General features: G+C 44.4%; 1 protein-coding gene across 1 annotated transcript in view; it reads left to right on the top strand.

The window, feature by feature from the left end:
* Nucleotides 1-14,146, top strand: part of LOC141148056 (ectonucleotide pyrophosphatase/phosphodiesterase family member 7-like) — a 185,960-nt gene that overhangs the window by 130,637 nt on the left and 41,177 nt on the right. The gene's annotated exons all lie outside the window — the stretch shown is intronic.

Raw genomic sequence — 14,146 nt, forward strand, 5'->3', positions numbered from 1 at the left:
GGTGGTGCCACAACACTGTAAGCCCTCACAGTTACTCTTGGTGGGTGAAAGAACGGGCCCTGCTGTGAAATATTAGATTAAAAATTGTAATTACACGCCCCTGTTAACCACTTGACCACTGGGCACTTAAACCCCCTTCCTAACCAGACCAATTTTCAGCTTTCAGTGCTCTCACATTTTGAATGACAATTACTCAGTCATACAACATGGTACCCATATGAAATTTTTGTCCTTTTTTTCACACAAATAGAGCTTTCTTTTGGTGGTATTTAATCACCGTTGGGTTTCTTATTTTTTGCGCTATAAAAGAAAAAAGACTGAAAATTTGGTAAAAAAATTAATTTTTCTTTGTTTCTGTTATAAAATTTAGCAAATTAGTAATTTTTCTTCGTAAATTTTGGCCAAAATTTATACTGCTACATATCTTTGGTAAAAATAAGTACAACTTGGTGTATATTATTTGGTCTTTGTGAATGTTAGAGAGTCCAAAAGCTATGGTGCCAATATCTGAAAATTGATCACACCTGAAGTACTGATGGCCTATCTAATTTCTTGAGACCCTAACATGCCAGAAAAGTACAAATACCCCCCAAATGACCCCCTTTTGGAAAGAAGACATTCCAAGGTATTTGAAAAGATGCATGGTGAGTTTTTTTGAAATTGTCATCTTTTCCCACAATTCTTTGCAAAATCAAGATTTTTTTTTCTTTTTTTTTCTCACAAAATTGTCATATTAGAAGGTTATTTCTCACACACAGCATATGCATACCACAAATTACACCCCAAAACACATTCTACTATTACTCCCGAATAAAGGCGATACCACATGTGTGAGACTTTTACACAGCCTGGCCACATACAGAGACCCAACATGCAGGGAGCACCTCCGGCGTTCTGGAGCACCCAGGCCAATTCTGACATTTCTCTCCTACATGTAAAAATAATCATTTATTTGCTAGAAAATTACATAGAACCCTAAAACATTATTTATATTTTTTTAGCAAAGACCCTAGAGAATACAATGGTAGTTGTTGCAACTTTTTATCTCGCACGGTATTTACGCAGCAATTTTTTGAACGCTTTTTTTGGGAAAAAAAACAGTTTTGTGCTTTAAAAAAAAACAAAACAGTAAAGTTAGCCCAATGTTTTTGCATAATGTGAAAGATGAAGTTACGCCGGCTAAATAGATACCTAACATGTCACCCTTCAAAATGGCACACGCTCGTGGAATGGTGCCAAACTTCGGTACTTAATAATCTCCATAGCTGACGCTTTAAAATTTTTTACTGGTTACATGTTTTGAGTTACAGAGGAGGTCTAGGGCCAAAATTATTGCTCTCGCTCCAACGTTCGCAGTGATACCTCACATGTGTGGTTTGAACACCGTTTTCATATGTGGGCGGGACTTACGTATGTGTTCGCTTCTGCATGCGAGCACACGGACAGGGGCGCTTTAAATTTTTTTTTTTTTTTTATTGTTCATTTTACTTTATTTATTTTAGTTTGACACTTTTTCCCCCCAACAAAATTTTTGATCACTTTTATTTCTATTACAAGGAATGTAAACATCCTTGTAATAGGAATATGGCTTGACAGGTCCTCTTTACAGTGAGATATGGGGTCAATAAGACCCCACATCTCACCTCTAGGCTGGGAAGCCTGAAATTAAAAAAAAAAAAAAAAAAAAAGATCCTGGCTTCGATCGTAGCGGTGAGTCGGTAGAAGCATCAGAGGGTGGCGGGAAGGGGGAGCGTCCCCTCTCGCCTCCCATAAGAACGATCAAGCAGTGGAACAGCCGCTATGATCATTCTTATGGTGTAGGAAATCGCCGGCTGAAAAAGCTGATATCTGAATGATGCCTGTAGCTGCAGGCATCATTCAGATATCCCCGCTCAAAGTCAAGGACGTCATATGACGGCGGGCGGGAACTGGTTAAAAATTGCAGGGTATTGCGGAGTATTGCGGGGTATTGCAGAGTATTGCAGAGTATATTGCAGAGTATTGCAGAGTATATTGCAGAGTATTGCTGGGTATATTGCAGAGTATTGCAGGGTATATTGCAGAGTATTGCAGGGTATATTGCAGAGTATTACCGGGTATATTGCAGAGTATTGCCGGGTATATTGCAGAGTATTGCCGGGTATATTGCAGAGTATTGCGGGGTATATTGCAGAGTATTGCGGGGTATATTGCAGAGTATTGCGGGGTATATTGCAGAGTAGTGCGGGGTATATTGCAGAGTATTGCGGGGTATATTGCAGGGTATATTGCAGAGTAGTGCAGGGTATATTGCAGAGTATTGCAGGGCATATTGCAGAGTATTGCAGGGCATATTGCAGAGTATTGCAGGGCATATTGCAGAGTAGTGCAGGGCATATTGCAGAGTAGTGCAGGGCATATTGCAGAGATGGCTGAGCATGGAGGGATGGATGGATGTGACTGCAATTGTCACTGAGCACCGCTGTGGGCACTACACATTCAGCCCATAGTGGTGCTTCCATCTGATCCCTCCCCCTCTCCCCTCGCACTGTACCGATCGGTACAGAGAGGGGAGGGAGGAACCGGCGTCATGACATGATGCCGGTTTGTTGACATGTGATCGCTCCGCCATTTGAAGGAGCGATCACATGGTAAACGGCCACGATTAGCGGCCGTTTACCGTGATCTGTGATGCGCCGGGTCCAGTTCTCGGGGGCGCGCGAGAGCAGGATTCTGGGATGACATCCATGGACGTCCACCCAGAACTAGCCGACCGCGCTGCTGCCGTCTTTCGGCAATGGCCCGGTCGGCAAGTGGTTAAACAGGGGCAGAAAAATTGGGCCTTAGGCAATAGTGGTGGTACCACAACACTGCAACCCCTCACAGATACTCTAGTTGAGCGCAAGAACAAGCCCTGCTGTGAAATATTACAGCAAAAATTACAGTTATATGCCCCTGTTAAACAGGGGCAGAAAAATTGGGCCTTAGGCACTGGTGGTGGTGCCCTGAAACAAAAATGTTCTTAGAAGCTATCAACATGAACATTGAGGAGGAATAGGATAGTCACTCAGCATAACAGGATATTCACTCAGCATAGGCAGTCTTCAAGGGATCTCACATTCATAGAAAAATTAATCGGTTACATCAGCAGCAGGTGCTTGGTAAATGGTGATACAAGACTGATTCATTTTTATGAAGGTGAACCGATCAACTGAGTCTGTGGATAGGCGCACTCTGTCATCAGTTACAAAGCCTCCAGCAGCACTAAATATGCGTTCAGAAAGAACGCTAGATGCAGGACAGGCCAGTAGCTCAATTGCATATTGTGCAAACTCTGGCCAGTGATCCATCCTCAAGACCCAGTAACACAGTGGATTTTCGGTTGGAAAGGTCTCCAAGTCTGATCTTGCCCCTAGGTATTCCAGCACCATGTAAATCAGACACTGGTGATGGTTGCTGGAACCGATCAGACCTTGGGGCTGCAGACTAAAGAATTGTCTGAACACATCAGTCAGACGGCCACCTTCTCCGCCGCTCCTTCTGTGACTGACCGAAGCCTCAGCAACACATTGTCCAGGAGGACCAGGAAATTGTAACCTCCCAGGCTCTGGAAACGCATTGCACAAACCTTTCTGCAAGGCCTCCCGAAGATGTTTCATCCTCTGCTCCCTCTGTGAAAGCTGGATAAGTTCCGCAACCTTACTCTTGTAACGTGGGTCAAGAAGGGTTGCCAGCCAGTAATGATCCCTCTCCTTGATACCACAAATCCGAGGGTCCTTTCGCAGGCTTTGCAGGATCAGGGAGGCCATGCAGCAAAGGTTTGCTGAGGCATTCGATCTGGAGTCCTCTGGGTCACTAAGGATGACATGATTCACAGCCACCTCCTCCCTGCCACATACAAATCCATGGGTTTCTGGGGACTGAAAACTATCCCTTGAAGACTGCTGCTGATGCTGAGTGCTAAGCTCCACCTCAATGCTGACACAATCCTCATCCTCCTCCTCCACCTCTTCCTGTGTGATCGGCGGGCCCACAGGAATACTGTCTGGATAAAGGGGACCTTGAGAGGTAAGGAAGTCCTCCTCTTCCTCCCTCTGTTCTGCCTCAAGTGCCCTGTCCATTATTCCATGAAGTATGTGCTCCAACAGGAAGACAAGAGGGACAGTATCACTGATGCATGCACTGTCACTGCTCACCATCCTCGTGGCCTCCTCAAATGGTGACAGGACAGTGCATGCATCCTTGATCAGTAGCCACTGGCGTGGCGAAAAAAAGCCAAGCTCCCCTGACCCTGTCCTGGTGCCATACTCACACAGGTACTCATTGATGGCCCTCTGCTGCATGTGCAGCTGCTGATGCGTTGCCAACGTTGAGTTCCACCTGGTGGGCATGTCACAAATGAGGCGGTTCTTGGGCAGGTTGCATTCCTTTTGAAGGTCAGCCAGCCGAGCACTGGCATTATATGACCGGCGGAAATGCCCACAGACTTTCCTGGCCTGCCTCAGGAGATCCTGTAAGCCCAGGTACCTGCACAACAACAGCTACACCACCAAATTAAGGAGGTGAGCCAAACAGGGGACATGGGTCAAGTGTCCCTGTCGGAGGGCGGAGAGGAGGTTGGTGCCATTGTCGCAAACCACCATTCCTGGCTGAAGCTGGCGTTGCGTCAACCACCTCTGAGTCTTCCCCTGCAGAGCTGACAGAATCTCTGCCCCATTGTGGCTCCTGTCCCCTAAGCAGACCAACTCAAGCACCGCATGGTATCTTTTTGTCTGAGTGCTTGCGTAGCCCCTCGAATGCCCACAGAGCACCGCTGGTTCCGAGGACAAATCTGCAGAGGAAGAGGCCATAGAGGAAAAAGAAGAGGAGGGGGTGGAGGAGAGAGGTGTGGCAGAATCACAACTACTAGCATTTTGGATGCGTAGTGACGGAACAAGCTTCAACAATACTGCACCCTGTCCTGCATCTTTCCCAGCTGCCAGCAGAGTTACACAGTGCGCCGTGAAAAAAAGGTAACATCCCTGTCCATGCCTGCTGGACCATGAGTCAGCGGTAATATGCACCTTACCTCTGACCGCCCTGTCCAACGAGGCCAAGACTTTGCCTTCCACATGCCAGTAGAGAGCCGGAATGGCCTTCCGTGAAAAGAAATGGTTTTGGGAACCTGCCACTGTAGTACCGCACATTCCACAAATTCACAAAGGGGGGAGAGTCTACCAGCTGAAAAGGCAGCAGTTGGAGTGCTAGCAATTTAGCCAAGCTAGCATTCAGCCACTGAGCATGTGGATGGCTGTGACCGAATTTCTTTCGACAGTTTAGCAACTGGGGTAGGGAAATTTGCCTGCTACAATCGGATGTTGGTGTAGCAATAGCAGATTGCCCGCAAGTACTTGGCACACCTAATTCTACACCTTCATACCTCTCAGTTCAGGTTTCTGAGAGGACTGAAGGTATAGTGGGATTGGAAAACCCAGCTGATGAGGAGCAAGGAGAGGCTGGCCTTGTTCTTTGGTGTGGGTCTTTTAAGTACTGTTGCCAACGGACTGCATGGGAGGTCGACATATGTCTGTCTGGTCAAGCATGTGGTGCCCAAGCGGCTGCTGTTTTGGCCACGCTTGATACGCTTCAGACATATGTTGCAAACAGCAATGGTGCGATCTGCTGCACACGTATCAAAAAAGGCCCACATCAAACAACTTTTCAAAATATGCGAGGAGTCAGCAGCGCCCTGCACATGCGGAGCTCTGCGGTGTGATGCAGTCGGGTGGCTGCCCTTAAGCTGGCCCCTCGAGGGAATCCTGCCTCATTGGAGATGTGTCTCCTCCTCTCTTCTATCAGGCACCCACGTAGAGTCAGTGACCTCACCATCCCCTCCCTACTTGTCACTTGAGCAAACCTGGCAGTATGCTGCAGCTGGGTGAACATGACTGCCAGTTTCTTGTCCTTCTTGGGCACCCCCTCTGTCTGGGCACACGTTACTGCCTTCCTCAATCTGGATACCATCATCGGAGCCTTCAAAACTCTGCGCATCCTCCTACAGCATGTACCCGACACTGTGGTTGAACAGTTCGGGGGACTCCTCCGTGCATGATGGTGGGGCTAGGGTAGGAGTGAATGATGACATTGAGCCGAAAGAATAGGCCGCTTTGGCAGCTGCATTGGCAGGCAAACTACTCTGAGCCTGGGTGACAGAGGATGAGGAAGATGAGGACGGCTTAGTTATCCACTCTACCATCTCTTCTGCATGTTGTGGATCAACACGGCCAGCTGCCGAAAAAAAGGACAAGCGTGCCTCACGGTTACATGCTGAGGATGCACCGTGTCCACGACCAGCACTGTTGGCTGTAGACACAGAGCCTTTTTGCCCTCTTTTAGTGGCCTGTGAGCATCTGCCTCTCCTTGGTGGCCTTCCAGACATGCTGTAAAATTTTATTAGCAAAACACCGCCTGAAGTTTACTAGAAAAAGTACACCAGGAATGGCCTGTAGTCAGATATAGGCTTGGCTAGACTAGAATGCAGTGGATATATATGTAGGAGACTGTGTATATGTATATGTATATATATATATATATATATATATATATATATATATATATATATACATATATATATATATATATATATATATATATATACATATATATATATATATATATATATATATATATATATATATATATATAAATATATATATATATTATGCACTGCAGATCACTGAATCACTTGCCTGCCTGCCTGAAAGTATATTTGAAAACGTACACCAGGAATGGCCTGCAGTCAGACATAGGCTTGGCTAGACTGGAATGCAGTGGATATATATGTAGAAGACTGAATATATATTTTATGCACTGCAGCTCACTGAATCACCTGCCTGCCTGAAAGTATATTTGAAAACGTACACCAGGAATGGCCTGCAGTCAGATAATAGGCTTGGCTAGACTAGAATGCAGTGGATATATATGTAGGAGACTGTATATATATTTTATGCACTGCAGATCACTGAATCACTTGCCTGCCTGCCTGCCTGCCTGAAAGTGTATTTGAAAACGTGCACCAGGAATGGCCTGCAGTCAGATATAGGCTTGGCTAGACTGGAATGCAGTGGATATATATGTAGGAGACTAAATATATATTTTATGCACTGCAGCTCACTGAATCTCCTGCCTGCCTGAAAGTATATTTGAAAATGTACACCAGGAATGGCCTGCTGTCAGATATAGGCTTGGCTAGACTAGAATGCAGTGGATATATATATGTAGGAGACTGTATATATATTTTATGCACTGCAGCTCACTGAATCACCTGCCTGGCTGAAAGTATATTTGAAAACGTACACCAGGATTGGCCTGTAGTCAGATATAGGCTTGGCTAGCCTGGAATGCAGTGGATATATATGTAGGAGACTGTATATATATTTTATGCACTGCAGATCACTGAATCACCTGCCTGCCTGAAAGTGTATTTGAAAACGTACACCAGGAATGGCCTGCAGTCAGATATAGGCTTGACTAGACTGGAATGCAGTGGATATATATGTAGGAGACTGAATATATATTTTATGCACTGCAGATCACTGAATCACCTGCATGCCTGAAAGTATATTTGAAAACGTACACCAGCAATGGCCTGCGGTCAGGTATAGGCTTGGCTAGACTAGAATGCAGTGGATATATATGTAGGAGACTGTATATATATTTTATGCACTGCAGATCACTGAATCACTTGCCTGCCTGCCTGCCTGAAAGTGTATTTGAAAACGTACACCAGGAATGGCCTGCAGTCAGATATAGGCTTGGCTAGACTGGAATGCAGTGGATATATATGTAGGAGACTGAATATATATTTTATGCACTGCAGCTCACTGAATCAACTGCCTGCCTGCCTGCCTGAAAGTGTATTTGAAAACGTGCACCAGGAATGGCCTGCAGTCAGATATAGGCTTGGCTAGACTAGAATGCAGTGGATATATATATGTAGGAGACTGTATATATATTTTATGCACTGCAACTCACTGAATCACCTGCCTGGCTGAAAGTATATTTGAAAACGTACACCAGGAATGGCCTGCAGTCAGATATAGGCTTGGATAGACTAGAATGCAGTGGATATATATGTAGGAGACTGTATACAGTATATATTTTATGCACTGCAGATCACTGAATCACCTGCCTGCCTGAAAGTATATTTGAAAAAGTACACCAGGAATGGCCTGCAGTGAGATATAGCTATATGCAGTGGATATATATATATATATATATATATATATATATATATATATACGAGACTGACTGTATATATATATATAGATATATATAGATATATATCTATATATACTGTATATATAGATATATATAATATATATATCTATATATATATATATATAGATCTATATAGATATATATATCTATATAGATTTATATATATATATATCTATCTATCTATCTATATATATATATATATATATATATATATATATATATATATATAGATCTATATATAGATAGATCTATATATATAGATATATATCTATATATATATAGATATATATCTATATATATATATAGATATATATCTATATATATATAGATATATATCTATATATATATATAGATAGATAGATCTAGATCTAGATCTATATTAAATACACTGCAGCTAACTGAATCACCTGCCTGCCTGAAGTATATTAGAAACAGTACACCAGGAATGGGCTACAGTCAGATCTAGCTAAACTGGATACAGTGGATATATATATATATATATATATATATATATATATATATATATATATATATATACTGTATATACACAAGACTGACTTCATGTATATATTAAATACACTGCAGCTAACTGAATCACCTGCCTGTCTGAATTATATTAGTATCAGTACACCAGGGACGGACTGCAGTCAGATCTAGCTAAACTGGATACAGTAGTTATATATATACGAGACTGACTGTATATATATATATAAAGTATATTAGAAACAGTACACCAGGAATGAACTGCAGTCAGGTTTAGCTAAACTGGTTACAGTGGATATATATATATATATATATATATATATATATATATATATATATATATATATATATATATATATACATGAGACTGGCTGTATATATATATTAAATACACTGCAGAACTGAATCACCTGCCTGCTCAATCTAAATGAAATGACACTCTCTCAGATAACTGGGGACGAAACAACGCCACCTAAGGTCTGTCCGTGACAGGACCTCAAGTTTCAGGTGTTCCCTGGATGGGTAGAACAAGGCTTCAAAAAGTGACCGGCCTGGCCACAATAAAGGCACACTCTCCCCCCTTCTTAAGGGCTCTCTCATCCTCAGAGAGACGCGTGAAGCCCAAGTGCATGGGTTCACCTTCACTGACCGACTCGGTACCAGGAGGCATGGGAAGTGAGGGAGGCAAGGGTGGGACTGCAAAGCTTCAAATGTACAGGAGGCTTCCGCAAGCACTCCTTAATCGAGAATCTTTCTCTAAGTCTGGAGTTAATGAGGATGGCAAACGTGATCAATGTGAACAACTTCTCCAGCTCAGTGGGTATATCTCGGGCTGCTATCTCATCCTTCATGGTATCCGAGAGACTGTGAGAAAAAGCAGCCACGAGGGTCTCATTGTTCCACGAAACCTCTGCTGCCAGAGTATGGAATTCAATGGCGTAATCAGCAACAGTTCTTGTACTCTGTTTGATGGACATGAGGAACTTGGCAGCAGTAGCGGAGCGTGCGGGAACATCAAATACCCTTTTAAAGGAAGCCACAAACTCTGGGTAACTGTCAGGAAAAGCCCTCTTGCAAATACCCCAGCAAACTAAAGTTTAAAGGAATGCCTGTGCAAAAAGCGCCATCCGGCGCTCGCGCGCGCGAAATAGCGCCAATAGCGCTAATAGGCGTACGCGCATGCGCAATAGCGTCAATAGCGGCGCACGGGCACACGCGGGTGCGCGCGCGCCCCATGTAACAGCAATTGGCGCCAAAGGAGGCTATTTAAAGGGGACTGTTCCACTGCTGCCTTGCTGTCCGGTCTACAGCGTTCCTGAAGACCCCTACTGCCCTGTTACTTTGTATTTGCTACCTGATACCTGTTGGACTGTTCCTGACTACTCCGTTTGCTGCCTGCCCTGATCCCAGCTTTGGACTTTGACTACTCTGTTTTCTGCCCACCCTGATCTCAGCTTATGGACTTGACTACTCTCCTGGATTCACCTTCTGTACCTGCTCTTCCCGCTAGTGTCTGACCCGGCTTGCCTGTACCCTGCTGTCTACATCTCGCTGCTGGACTACAAAACACCTCCCGGCTGTCTACATCCTGCTGCTGGACTACAAGACACCTCCCTGCTGTCTTCATCCTGCTGCTGTACTACAAGACGCCTCCCTGTTGTCTACATCCCGCTGCTGGACTACAGGTCACCTTCCAGCTGACTACCTGATTCAGCTCCCTGCTCCAGCCTTCCAGTCAGGCACTTGTGCCCCTTCGCACTCTCGAGCCCCTGTCATAACTACCAGGGGTTCCCAAGTCAGAGGTATACGAGAGGCCGTTCCCTGCATTCCGGGCTCTACTTACCAGGTACGTGACAGTAACTCAAGACAACAGGTTTTTGTATCTCCCATAGAGAGTTTGCCCAGGCCAAAGCTCTCTCAGAAAGCAAAGATATCACGAAACCTACTTTGCTTCTGTCCGTGGGAAACGCCTGGTGCAGCATTTCAAAGTATATCTCAATCTGGTTGAGAAACCCTCTGCATTGGACTGGATCACCCCCAAATCACTGGGGAAGTGGAGCAGAACCAGACATACCTCTTATAGAGGTAATATGGTCTGTAAGGCAGGGACAGTCTGCAACACAGGTTGTACTGGAGCAGCCACATTGAGAGATTCCAGGTGAGCTGTGTGACTCAGGAGCATTTGTAACGCCATGGCAAACTGATCCATGCGGTGATCCTGCTCATCCAATCTGGAAAAAATATTACCAACAAGTGGATTGACTGCATCTTCTGAATTCATAGCCTTCGCCTACTGTCAGAAACCATGAATCAGACTGAGACAGAAGTACAGTTAAATCACACTTGTTTAATAAAAAAATTAAATAGAACAAACGTAGTCAAAACATAGCCAAAGTTTGGTAACCGGAACGGATAGTCAGACAAGCCAGAAAGTCAGGGATAAGCATAGTGGAACAGCAAGCAGGATCTGGAGCCAGAAGGAATGTCAGCCAAGCAAGTCTTTAACAGGAATGCAAGAGATAGTCTCTGTGATGTTGACCAAGGCGACGGCAGAGATCATCTGGACTGGACGACTTAAATAGACTGACAAGCAGGATATTATCAACAGGTGAGTCACTGTGGAGAGATTGGAGCTGGCAACTAGCTGACAGCTGAGCGGCCAGCTCAGAAAAGGAAGGGCTGAGCCCAGCCCTGACACTAACACATTCATTGAAAGGGTAAAAGCCCTGCGACAAAGTAAATGAGAAGGTAACAAAGTTACAAAATTATATCACCATAAAGAAATGAATGCAAGACACGCAAATGCGAAAAACTGTAATTATGTATAACAATGGTAAAGAACAGCAGAATAACCAGTTAGACTGACTAACATCAAAAAAGGCCCTATCAAAGCCACTGGCCCCAGGGCCCTGAATCTACCATTGGAGCACTTACTCTCATCTGGGAGTATTTGTAATTCCTAGAGAACAGGGGAATAGTTGACTCTCCGTGGTAGAAATGTTAAACAGCAGCAACAGGAACAAGTAACCAGAAGGACTCTCACCACTCTGGATGGTTGCAGAAAGTCTCAGTGGTGTACTCTCTTTCTTGGAGCCTTCAGCAGCTACATTGCACAGTACCTAGAGTTACTAAGTCTCTGTTTGACACAACACAACACAGTACTCTCCTGACAACAGCACAGTTTTTGGCTGGAGCATATGACTGCTCTCTTCAGAGTAGAACAGGAACATCAATATGGTCACTTGTAGGCTTAACAGAGCGGCCCTTTACACACACAGCTCTCAGTAGCACAGTCTCTGTTAGACTCAATAGAGCAGCTCTGTACACTGGTCCAAGTTCCCTCTGGGTTTTCCAGTGTTTTACAACACTACTGGGCAGCTGGGTAGAAGGACCCTAAAAGCTCCTACCTCTATACAAAAGCCCAGCAGTCCACTCTCTCCCAGTCCTAGCCTCCACATGGCTGTCCTAGCTATATAAACAGCACAGGTCCCCTTTCCCGTCTGGTCTGGTGGGCAGGGTTACAGCCCTAGCCATTCAGCAACCAATCATGATCCTCCTCTGCCATTGCTAGGGACGATCTTATCGCTAGGCTCAGCAGCCATCACAAGCCTTCCTTCCACTCTTGGTCTCCACCAAAATGGCTGCCACTCCTCTTGTGTTTAAGACACTTTCCCATCCTTGTCCTTTTCATCAATAGTATGAAGGGAGAAAAGAGATGCACTGGAAAGAATGTTCTGTTGGGTGACTATAAGGGGGCACCAGCCAGTCTTTGGTCCATGAAAGAATCGTAAAGGATAAGTTCACCTTTCATTACATGTTACTTCCATATTCAGGGTGTAACATGTAACATGGTATGAAAGGACCGGTCCCTGCTCCCCCACTTTGATAGCTAGTGGGGGATCTTCTCCCCCTGCTAGCTGTCACAATTTTTAAAAAAATGTGGCCGTGTGGGGCTCCGTCCTCCTGGCCATGTTACTTATTCACAGTGTTCTGTGAATGGAAAACTACAAGTCCCGACAGCCTTAGTGGCTGGCAGCTGTAAGTTCTCAATGAACTACCACGGCGCTGTGAGCATTATGGTAGTTCATTGATTCTTCCTGTCAGCATGTATCTGCTTGCTCGTATGAGGTACGAGCATGCAGATACACTGGCAGGTCTGCAGGAGACCTGCATGGCAGCAGCAATCTGCTGATCGCTGGTGCAATGTTTTACAGGCTCCTGCAAAAAAAAAATAATGAATGCACATTTTTTACCTGCAGGATACCTGGCAATTGCTTATAGATTATGTAGTGCTAGAAACATGATTGGTTAGTTTACTGCTTTTTTTCTAGGAAGACCCACATTTCTCAACAGCACCCAATCCCCAGGCTGCAAAAATGAAACCCATATTCTCAAGTCATAGTCCTTCTTGTTCTATGCATCAGTAGCTGTTTGAGCCCTCTAATAGTCTTTAAATTCATCCTAAGCTGATCCACATAGCCTTTGTGAGTCACAAGTGACGGTCCATTCATGGAGATACTGAAGGCCAAATCCACTGGCAATTGGGCTTCTTTCACAAACATGAACAAATAAGGAGGGAACCCAGTCACAATACTCTCTTTACTGTTGTAGGAATGAACAACCACCAAGAAGTGACCACTCTAATGCTGCTTCTTCCGCCTTGTGTCGCAAGCATGCAAAGGAGGGTGTGATTAAACCTCTCAGGTTGTGGATCTGCTTAACGAAGATTGAGGGGTTGTCCATGACTTCCAACATGTCTAACAACCACCTAAAAAGTCTTATTTCAAAGTCTCTGCCTTAATCAGAGTGGATATTTTGAGGCAGTCTGTAACAGATGAAGAACTTTTCCACCAGAACTTTGGTCACAGTTAAAGTCTTTTGGTCTTTCTTTGGGAAAGCTTGGGCATAGTGAGGTTTATTTCCTAAAATTGGACAGTGCAAAATCTGGTGCAGCTGTGCATGGTAGCCAATCAGCTTCTAACCTCAGGAGCAAAAGTAACTCTCAACTTCAGCCTGCATTCAAGGCTAATAAATCCAGACCCTGACCAATTTAGAGCTTCTATTTGATCCCAAATAATCATGCTCATTGCATAAGGCCATTAGTATAGTAACTTAATGCATCTCAGGAAGAAGCAGCTGTCGCTTGTCTTCACGATCACCCATGGAGGTTCATTGACAAATCAACCCATTATGAATCTGCAACTGTTCCCACTCTTTATGAATCAGTTGAGCCCTAAGAAATCTGTCTTTAAAAGCTCTAGATAATAGCTCTCTAGGGCTTTTAAAGTCAGACAACAAAGGGGATCTTTTGCTTGGTCTTTTCCCCAAATCTTTCTTACTGAGAGTAGGCAGGCGTCTGTCTCTCACTTGAGTTAAATTATAGTAGAACTTTGTGACACCTGCAGCAGTGACCCCAATAGTCAAC

This window comes from Aquarana catesbeiana, linkage group LG06 (genome assembly GCF_042186555.1).
Source record: "Aquarana catesbeiana isolate 2022-GZ linkage group LG06, ASM4218655v1, whole genome shotgun sequence".
In the NCBI taxonomy this organism is placed as follows: domain Eukaryota; kingdom Metazoa; phylum Chordata; class Amphibia; order Anura; family Ranidae; genus Aquarana; species Aquarana catesbeiana.